The 11,297-nt window shown below is 33.6% G+C and overlaps 1 protein-coding gene across 9 annotated transcripts in view; it reads left to right on the top strand.

Annotated features, from left to right (window-relative positions):
• The first annotated feature begins 7,130 nt into the window (after positions 1-7,130).
• The window catches only part of LOC141404978 (UNC93-like protein), a 193,050-nt gene continuing 188,883 nt past the window's right edge, over positions 7,131-11,297 (top strand). For 2 of the 9 annotated variants that reach the window (XM_073988864.1, XM_073988858.1), the window contains exon 1: positions 7,172-7,259. The gene's annotated coding sequence lies outside the window, so the exon portion shown is untranslated. Of the gene's footprint in view, positions 7,290-7,643; positions 8,039-11,297 lie in introns of those variants that run through there. The other 7 variants (XM_073988863.1, XM_073988861.1, XM_073988856.1 and 4 more) reach the window with 6 other exon arrangements.

Genomic DNA, 11,297 nt, shown 5'->3' with positions numbered 1-11,297 from the left:
GTTCTATTTTGTGGATATTTGAACATTTTTTTTCAAATTGTGGGGTTTAAAACAATTTCATCAAATTTCGGATTTTTGAATAATATGTGTTTTTTTCAAATTGTGGGTTTTTAAACATTTTTTTATATTGTAGATTGTTAACCAAATTTTCCTAAATTGTGAATTTTCAAACATTTTGTTCTTAACGTGGATTGTTAAATAAATTATTCTAAATCGTGGACTATTAAACATGTTGTTTTTAAATTGTGATTTCTTAAACAATTGTTTCTAAATCATGGATTTTTTAACAATTTTTTCGAAATTGTGGATTTTTAAGCAATCGTGGATTTTTTAATAATTTTTTATAAATCGTGGATTTTAAACAGTTTTTTTCTAATTTCTGGATTTTTAAACATTTGTTTCTTAAAATTGTTCTAAATTGTGGTTTTTTTTAAAAATATCTTAATCGTGGATTTTAACTTAAGCTTTTTTCTAAATGGTGAATTTTTAAACAAATGTTTCTAAATCGAGAATTTTTAAACATTTTTTTCTAAATTGTGGATTTATTGAACAATTTTTGTTTAAATTGCGGTCTTATGAACAGTTTTTTCAAATTGTGGATTTTTAAACAATTTCTTTAAATTTTTGATTTTCAAACATTTTTTTCAAATTGTGGATTTCAAATTATAAATTTTTAAACAAAATCAAATTTCTAAACCATAGATTTTTAAACACCTTTTTTATATTATAAATTTTTAAATAACTTTTTCAAATTGTTATTTTTAAATTTTTTAGACAGTTTAATAAAAAATATTTTTTAAAAAATCCACCATATGTAAAACTATTTTTTAAAAATACCCTAGAGCTATAAAAATATTTTATAAAAATCAAAGACTTTTAAACACATTTTATAAAAAAGCAACGAGATCTAAATATATTTTATAAAAAAATCCACGAGGTGTAAAATATTAAATAAAATTTCCCCTTAACAATTAAAAAAATGAGGAAATCTCTCAGCTGCAATCGTTATATTGTTTTGAAAAGTAATTTTCCAAACTACCTTCGTATATAATTTTGTCAAAGCTGTTGCTGTTTCTTGGAAGCAAAAAAATACTGTCATAGTAATTTGTTGAGAACGACATTCTTAAATTTAACTCGAATACCTCATTAATAAGCGGTGTATAGTTTTACACTTGTTGTACGCATGTTTTTAGCGCATTGCAAATATTTTCGGTAGAAATATCTACTTGTAATACCGGCTTCTCAAAAATGCAGTGGCAATTGAACTCATACTCAGGTAATAACCACCAATCAGTCAATTCAATTGAGTGCCAAGTATCAAACTCGTTTCTCGATTAGCTGAACTCATAAATTTATTGTCACGATTTTGTTGACGGTTTTAGTTTTAGTTGGTCACTAAAAACAAGTTTGATTTTGGTCAATGGCTATAAATATATATTTTATAATTATATTGGTCATATATTCGATAGTAAGGCATAAACGCATTTAGTGGGAGCTACGCAGAGGCTGTTCACGATCAACCATACATACAAATGTTCGCACAACATTCGCGAAGGGATAAATAAGACTTATTTCTTATCAATGAGTGCTCCCCGATTCGTATTGGCTCAATGATATGGGACCGATGTTTTTTCGTCGAGTCCGAACGGTGTGTGTTTACGACACCACTTGTAGAGAAGTTTTTCATGGCTGAAATACTCACCAAATTTAAGCCAGCATTACACTGAGGAAATTGGCCACCGCCGAAAATTTTGATTTTCTGGTTAGGGATTGAACAGCAGACCTTCTGAGTGCTAGACGGGCGTGCTTAGCACTACACCACAATGGCTCCACATCACGAAATAAAAATACTCGTGTTAGATCCCACATTTTTGAAAACTCTTTGGAGTCAATCTATCTTTCTCTGTCTGGCTGGCTGATGCGGAAGAAAACTCTCAAAGAAAGTTACCAAACTTATATCATTGACTAAATAGGCCCACACCATCGTGTAGAACCCCCTCAGTAGTTAAACAATTTTTCATTAAGAGCTATAAGTTCTTCGGTCTATAAAAGACATTTAAGGTCTTCTTGCTCTGGAAGATCTGTAAGGTATAGAAGATCTTTGGATTTTTAAACATATAAGTGACCATTAAAGTCTTGCGTCTGCAATTTCTTTTGTCTTTAGGAGACCTTTATTGTATATTTATAGAAGACTTTTAAGATCTTCGGTCCATAGAATACCTTTAAGGAAATTAAGCAGGTAAGCATGGCAAGCGGGCGAGACAGCTTATGCACCCCCTGTACAAACGCTGTCTATTTTCAAAGGCCAAAGAAAACCTATTGAGGTTTCCTACCGACAAAAGACCTCGTGAGATCTTCCATAAGTAACAGAAGACCTTCTAAGGTGTATATTTTTACAACCCTTGGATTTTAATAAAATATTTTTACACTTCGTGAAATTAAAAAATATTGTTACACCTCGTTGCTATTTTATAAAATATTTTTAAAAGTCTTGGATTTTTATAAAATATTTTTATAGCTCTAGGGTTTTTTTCGAGGATTTTTCTTTAAAATATTTTAATAAAACTGTTTAAAAATTAACTATTTAGAAAAAAATTTCTAAACATCCACCATTTAAAAAGGTGGGTTAAGAATTCACATTTTAAAAAGTTGTTTAAAAATTCACAATTTGAAAAAGTTGTTTAAAAATCTATGATTTAAAAAGTTGTTTAAAAATTAACAATTTGAACAAAATTTCTGAAAAATCCACAATTTGAAAAAAATTGTTTGAAATTCTAAATTGTTTGAAAAATGTTTAAAAATCCACAAATTGAAAAAAAAAACGTTTAAAACCCACAATTTAAAAAAAATTTTAAAAATCCAAAAATTTGAAAAAAAATCAAAAATCTACGATTTAGAAACAACTATTTAAAAATCCACCATTTAGAAAAAATTATTTAAAAACCAACAATTTATTTTTTTTTTTCAAAAATCTACGACTTAAAAATCCACAATTTAGAAAAGTTGTTCAAAAATCCACAATTTGAAAAAAATGTTCAAAAATCCACGATTTAGAAACAACTGTTTAAAAATCCACCATTTAGAACATTTTTTTTAAAAATCCACAATTTAGAAAAAAAATTAAAAATCCACGATTCACCTTAGAAGGCCTTCTGTTGCTTATGGAAGATCTCACGAGGTCTTGTGTCTGTAGGAACCCTCTTCTTTGGCCCGTGAAAATAGTCTGCTTTTGTCCAGGGATACATAAGCTGCCTCGCCTGCTTGCCTTGCTTAACTGATTCATTTCTGACTTAACAAAAACAAAAGAACAAAGAAGGCCAAGCCAATTTCCAACTAGCTTGCCCTTTTCTGCTTTATTTTTTCTTTTTGTTATGTCAGAAATGAATCAGATAAGCAAGGCAAGCAGGCGAGGCAGCTTATGTACCCTGGCCTTTATTTTACCTATAGAAGACATCAAAAGATCTTCTGTTGATAACAGAAGACTTCAGAAAGATTTTGTGTAATATAAAAGACTTTAAGAGGTCTGCTGTTGAATATAGGGATCACATCAAGTGGTCATATGGTCTATGAACATCAACAGGTCTTTTTTGCCATTAGAAGATCTCCAGAGGTCTTCTAGTGACTATACCAGACAACAAGACGTCTTCTGTTGCTGATACAAAACCTCAGAAGTCTTCTGTATGCTATAGAATACCTCAAGAAATCTTCTGTCTCTTCATCCTGTAGACGACTTCAATACCTTTAAGATATTCTGTCTATAGAAGACCGTCGAGAATCGCTTTATTTGCCTTTGTGTATAAAAAAGCCTTAAAAGGTCTCCTGCCGCCTATATAAGTCCTCATTAAGAGATATTCTGATGCCTATGGATTATCTCAAGTGGCCTTTTGTCGTCTATAGAAGACCTAAAGGGGTCTAGAAGACTTTTGTATTCATTCTTTTACCTATAGAAGTCCTCAAAAGTCCAAGAGGCCTGCTTTGAATGTAGGGGTCTCATCAAGTGGTCTTATGGTCTATGGACATCAACAGACCTTTTTTGCCAGTAGGAGATCTCCAGAGGTCTTCTAGTGTCTATAGCAGACAACAAGACGTCTTCTGTTGCTAATAGAAAACTTCAGAAGTGTTTTGTATGCCATAGAATACCTCAAGATGTCTTCTGTCTCTTTATCCTATAGACGACTTCAATACCTTTAAGATCTTCTGTCCATAGAAGACAATCGAGAATCGCTTTATTTGCCTTTGTCTATAGAAAGCCTTAAGAGTTCTCCTGCCGCCTATATAAGTCCTTATTAAGAGATTTCCTGACGCCTGCAGAATATCTCAAGGAGTCTTTTGTCGTCTATAGAAGACCTTAAGGGGTCTCGAAGATTTTGTATTTATTCTTTTACCTATAGAAGTCCTCAAAAGGCCAAGAGGTCTGCTATTGAATATAAAGGGTCACATCAAGTGGTCTTATGGTCTATGGATATCAACAGGTCTTTTTTGCCAGTAGGAGATCTCCAGAGGTCTTCTAGTGACTATAGTAGACAATAAGACCTCTTCTGTTGCTAATAGAAGACCTCAGAAGTCTTTTGTATGCTATAGAATAACTCAAGATGTCTTCTGTCTGTTGAATACCTCAACAGCTCTTCCTTCTATAGATAATCTCAAGACCTATACCTTCTACGATAATTTTTTTGCTTTTGCCTATAGAAAGCTCCAAGAAGTCTCCTGCCGCCTATGTATGACCTCATTAAGATATTTTCTTTCCCCCCTAGAATATCTCGAGAAGCTTTTTGTCGTCCACAGAAGACCTCAAGGGGTTTTGAAGATCTCAGATGGTCTTCTTTTACCAACAGAAGATCTCAGAAGTTCTTCTTTTAACTACAGAAGACCTCAGAAGGTTTTTTTTACCTATTGAATACCTCAAAAGGACTTCTTGTACCTATGGAAGAGATCAAAAGGTCTTCTGTTGACTATAGATATGACTTCAAGACTCTATAAATGACTTCAAGATGTCTACTGTTGAATATAGAAGAACTTAGGAGGTCTTCTCTTGCTTAGAGATGACATCAATAGGTCCTCTGGTCTATGGAAGACATCGAAAGATCATCTTTTGCTATAAGGAGATTCCCGAAGATCTTCTAGTGACTATAGTAGACCACAAGAGGACTTCTGTTGCTAATAGAAGACCTCAGAAATATTCTATTTACTATAGAATAGAATCGTCTTCTTCTGAAAGGTCCGGAAATTCCTCTAAAATCCCATGGGAGTTTCAAACGACTCAGCGTTCGGGCTCTCGTTTTTCAAGTTCGAGACCGCTGTGTCGTCATCTTTTAGTGATGATGATATCGGCAAAATTCGCATGAGGACCAACCCCCATTCAACTCGCTCGCGATGATTCTAATTGGTCGGCTGCTACTGGCTATGCCAGTGGAGTGGCCTGATATTATGTATCTTCCAACATGATTTAAATTGCGACAAAACATTATGAGGTCCAAATTAAGGCAGACAGACGGACGGCAAGTCCTAACTTACTTGGGATCCAAAATCATTATTTCGATGAGGCACATCAAAGTGTATTTACATATATACCCTCGTTAGCCTAAAGGCTGATCGTATAATTAGAATGAAATTCACTGCGAATAATTAATATCAGCATGATCCAACCTCATACGCCCAGGAGAACCTTAATTAATATCAATTATACGCAATTATGTTCTTCTTCAATTTTTTTAACATTTATTTTGATTTTAAATTCAAATCTCAAATCCAGATGGGGTGAGATTTCGAAGGCGTCATTTTAAATGTTTCTGCTAGATTCGAAACCTTTCGGATCGCCATCTTTTGACGACTCTAAGGGAGTTGGGTCGAGCTTCTTCGAAGATACATTTCCGTGTTTAACTTATTTGGGTACTTGTATCAGCACGGATTTGGAGTAGTTTCCGTATCTCTTCAAGTACTTAGTGGGAACAGGGCACTACTGGAAAACACCCGTGACAAAATGTGGATTTTTGGGAGCTTGTATTAAACAGAAAATTTTTTGTACAGGATGCGCTTTCTTCATAAAAGGGGATAAGTTGGTGAAGTATGCCGCAAATGGCTTAGTGGTGTGAACGAACAAGTGACACATATCAGATGGAAGTACGTATCTGTAGTGTACTAGCAGTGTTAGATCGCAGCATGTCCAGAATCCACAGTTGAGATGGAAGACGAGTCCTGTTGGTAATAATCATATTCGATAGTGCAGCAAAAAATACCCTGAGGAATATGAGATAACTGCAATATGTTTACTCAATCTCAATAAACATTGCGGTTTTGTAGGGAATACCCTCAACCGGAACACTTAACCAGTTTGACTAACTTTGCCAGTCACCTGTGTTGTTGTCATACTACGTACCACTAAAGTTCTACTTTGAATATCACGACTGTGATACTTGATAAGCTTAAAGGAAAAAACAACAACAAACAAAAAATAAACAAGACAAATGGCCACGAATTTTGTTATAATGAAATGAAATATAAACAAAATGACGACAAAAATATTCAAATAAAATACAGTGAAACAATGCACTAATGGACACATTACTCTTAAAAAGTACATATTTATATTAAACATATCTAATGGAAACCTTGGGAAACCCTTAGAGAAGAAAGAAATTTGTTGACACCTTGAAAGTGGTCCCACTGTCTCTATCCAACTGCTCAGCCGTTAATGACCACAAAACACCAGCAACCGGCCACTTAAAGTTGTCAGTATTTAAATTTAAATAATTCGTTTAAGGGAATTCTCATTATTTTAAGTGATCAAAGCTAAGCTGGAAAATACATCACAACAAACATCTGTCCACAAAGGCCTGTGTGTCAGTAAGTCTATTGGCTGTTCGTCCGTCCGTTTGTCCAAAAGTTGCAGCAAAAGTTAATCAGAGCAGAATATTGGGTCGTGTTACTGCATTAAACACACACGAAAAAAAAAAACACAATTCTTGACAAGTGAACCGGAGATTGTAGTACTATCTACTGTAGGTGGTGGATGGGTGGATGGATGCTGTATTTGAGTGTCAGTGTGTTTGTTGATTCTTTTATTGTTTTTGCATTTTTTATTCGTGATTGCTAACAATTGCATTGCATTACTGAATGAATAAAATCTTACGGGTAATAGTATTAAGTTATTGGTTGCTTGTGAGAAGCTTTTAATTTTTATTCGTTACATTTTAGCTTAATTCAATTTTGTCGGGCGTTTGCAATAGAACGTTTAAGCGGAATAGTTTGATAGCTAAACGGTAATTGAGAGGGAACTTTTGAAACACAATGTGAATAGAAAATATTATAAAAATAAAAATAAAATTATAAATATTATAAAAAAATAAAAAAAAAAATATATACAAAAAATTAAAAATATTATTAGTAAAAAATATTAAAATTTAAAAATAAAAAAAAAATATTAAAAATATATATAAAAAATTAAAAAAAATATTTTTAATAAAAAATATTAAAAGTACTCAATATATCTACAAAAGTGAAATTAAATATTTAAAAAGAAAATTAAGATTATAAAAAAGAATACCACAAACATTTTGAAGCCTGTAATAGAACAAATTAATAATAAAAAATGTGAAGAACTTATTAAGGAACATTCATGTATGAGTACGACAAAAATAAGTTTACGGAAGAAAAAAAAAAGATTTTTGCCACATATGAATGTGATTATGTCTATATGTGTTTGATTTAATTACACATATTTTTATATTCACCTACATTCACATAAATACATTAAATTGCTTAAATTAAACTTTGTGTAATTTAATATTGTCCACCTATGAACATTTATTGAAATGAATTCCTTTGAAGTGTTCTTAAATGAAAATGCATTTTTAATTTTAAAATGAAAATCCCTGAAGTGCAACAGTAATTGATTTTTATTTCCGAAAATAAATGTGTTCAATTGCAAATATTGTTATAGTTTAAAAATAAATTTATTTGAAATTTAATATTATTGTGAAAGTGATGTGAATTAATACCCAGTTACAATGTCATGTATAAAATACATACATGCAAATATGTAAGAATTAAATATTACGGTCAATTATTTTTAAAATAATGCGAAAAAGTAGCTTTCATTGAGAGCGATTAAATAGGATTAAGCGTAAGAAGCAAATAGGACGATTTTTCCCATACTATGACATTTATCAATATTCTATATTTACTCAATGATATGTACCTTCTTCTTATCGCTCCCATATTCAAATAAATAACAAGAGTGGTGGAGTCCTTAAGGTCCTATGAACAGATCCCAAATTGTTGAAAATAAATAGCATTTTCGTTGGTTACAAAGGAAGTATGGAAAGTTTGTTTTGGGGGATGGTAAAATATACAGTGGTCCTAATTATTCCACTGACATACCAAATCCGCACATGCATAGCAACAAAATATCCCATTTGCATTTCACAAATACCAGTTGTGTTCGTTTTTATATCATCCGGGCCATTGTCGAGAAAAGTATGAAGAATAAAATAAAAACAAGTAAAAAAGTGTCAGTCGGCTTTGCCGACAGATATATACCCTCAGCCAATGTGAAGTGGGGTGTTTACCCTTAGGGAGGACCGATATGGGCCATTTTAGAAGTTAAACTAAATGTTGACAAAATATTAGCGAATGCAAATCGCTTCAACAAAAATCAAAGTTACTTGAGAGCAGGTCTTAAAGTAAACTTATCCGAAATTTTGTGTGAGAGGTACCGAACCTGATCTATATCTGGTAGATAATTAGGTTGTGTAAAGTATGGATTACATCGGCCACTCCCTTCAAGAATTATCGTGCGCACAATTTTTCCGAACATTTTTGAACTTTTGTGAGGGAGGTACCTGAAGGAGTGGACCGATATGGCTTATCTACGAATTTGAACTTTGTTTGGACAAAATATTACGAACTGCAAATTTTGGACCGAAGCGGCAGATCCGTTCGGGAGTTATTTTGCGCTCCACCCCCTACACACGGTGACATAGGGGCTTTTTGCATCTTTCAGGCTATTTTCTCAGGAAGTATGGACTTGCCCCTGATGAAACTTGTACCAAAGCGATCTGAACTTATCCGAAATTTTTAGTGGGAGGTACCCGAAGGAGTCCACAGATTGAGTCCATATTGGAACTTCATCTAAGTCTGGTTGAAATTTCGCGATGTGCAAAGTATGGTTAAAATCGGTTACTTCCTTCAAGAGTTATCGTATGTACAAATTTTCCGAACATTTTCGAACTTTTGTGGGGGAGGTACCGGAAGGAGTGGACTGGTATAACCCATCTTCGAACTTATACTAAGTTTGGGCAAAATATTACGAAAGCCAAATTTTGGATCGAATCGGTTGATCCGTTCGAGAGTTATCGTGCGTTCCAGCCAGACAGACGGACGGACATTGCTCAATCGACTCCAAATTGTCTGAAACACATTTCGTCCAAACATACTTGGGGTCTAAAACCATTATTTCGAGGAGGCACATTTGCCCGTATGAAAGTGTAGCATAAATGCTGAGGGTATATTAACATGTGAAAAAACATTAAGTCCATCCAGGCCGAACTTTTTATACCCTTCAAAATGTTCTTAACTAAAATGGAATAATTAGACCACGGGTACCCCAAATGTCTAAATTTTGTCAAAAATGGGTCTGCAAATCTATTGGTACCTTTATATGGGGGGATACATCAAAACGATTTTTAGTGAAGGAGTTTCGGGACCTTTAGAACTTCAAATGTCAAATTACAAATAGTTTGGGTAAAAATTGTAATTAAAATCCTCAAAATATCGAACATTGCGAGATACCTTTCTATAGGGGTTATACCAAAAAATTGACCCATGTAGACGATTTTTAGTGGAGGAGTTTCGGGATCTCTGAAAACTTCAAATATCGGGGGTACCGTTATATGGGGGCCAAAACATGGACCGATGTTAACGATTTTTGGTGAAGAATTTTCTTGACCAGTGAACATTTCAAGTGTCAAATTCGATAACAAATTTAGCCAAAATCGTCAAAATAACGAAAATCGGTGGGTATCGTTATATGGGGGATATGCCAAAACCATTTTTGGCGTAGAAGTTTACCTAGGTAATAATAATTATTATTCCACAAACATCTCAGGTAGGACAAGGGAGACTTCTCCCATATCAATGAGTGCACCCCGATTCATAGTAAGCTCAATGATATATGACCTACAGTTCATCGCAGAGTCCGAACGGCGTGTCATAAGACACCACTTGTAGAGAAGTTTTACATGGCTGAAATACTCAGGAAATGTCGCCAAAGAAGTCTTGTTGCTGTTATAGCTCATAGTGGCGTATGCGTACTGACAGCATGTATACGCAATTTATTTCCATTCTGAATATTCTCTATCTTCGAAATTGAAAAGAAGGAAAACAAGTAACAACGGCGTTAAGTTCTAACTTGTTATACCCTCCACCACAAGTTGTATTGAAGTAAAATGGAATAATTAGTTTCCTTTCGTGTATGAAGAAGACTTAATACAAAATTTCAGCAATTTTAATAAAACAATGTGAGACACCATTCTATGGGGGCTATTTCAAAACGTCGATCTATACCGACAAATTTCTGACGGAAAGTTTTTAGACTCAAAGAAGACTAAATACCAAATTTCCTATATTTCGGTAAGAGAATGTGGCTAAAACTTAAAAAAATACCGAAAATCACGAAGCACGCTTCTATGGGGATATAGGAAGACGTGGACCTATACTGATAATACTCTTCTGGAATATTTTATAACTCTTGGAAGACAAAATAACGAATTTCAGCCATTTCGGTGGGATATTGACGTCATAATCTTCAGTATTACGAAAACCCGGAGGTACCGTTCTATGGGGGCTATATCGAAACGTGGACCTATACCGACGAATTTTATTCAGAAATGGGGCAATATGAAAGCGTGGACATGTACAGAAAAATTTCTGGCGAACAGTTTTATATCACATTGAAGACTAAATACCAATTTTCAGCCATTTTGGTAGGATAATGAAGCTAAAACCTTAAAAATACCGAAAATCGGGAGGTACCGTCCTATGGGGGCTATATCAAAACGTGGACCCATATATCCCATTTTCAATACCAACCATCCTGCAAGTAATAAAAACTTCTGTACCAAATTTTGTTCTCTCTATCTTTAAAATTGCGAGCTGTATCTTGATTTCAACAGACAGACGGACGGACGGACAGACGGACATGGTCAAATCGACATAGAATTTTATGCTGATCAATAATATATATATGTGTGTGTGTTACAATCGGAATGACAATGTGTTGCAATCGGAATGACAAATTT

Source organism: Musca autumnalis, unplaced genomic scaffold, assembly GCF_047663935.1.
Source record: "Musca autumnalis isolate F117 unplaced genomic scaffold, ASM4766393v1 scaffold_5, whole genome shotgun sequence".
NCBI classification, from domain to species: domain Eukaryota; kingdom Metazoa; phylum Arthropoda; class Insecta; order Diptera; family Muscidae; genus Musca; species Musca autumnalis.
Note: the sequence above shows the minus strand (reverse complement) of the source record. Positions and strands in the feature narration are given on the sequence as shown.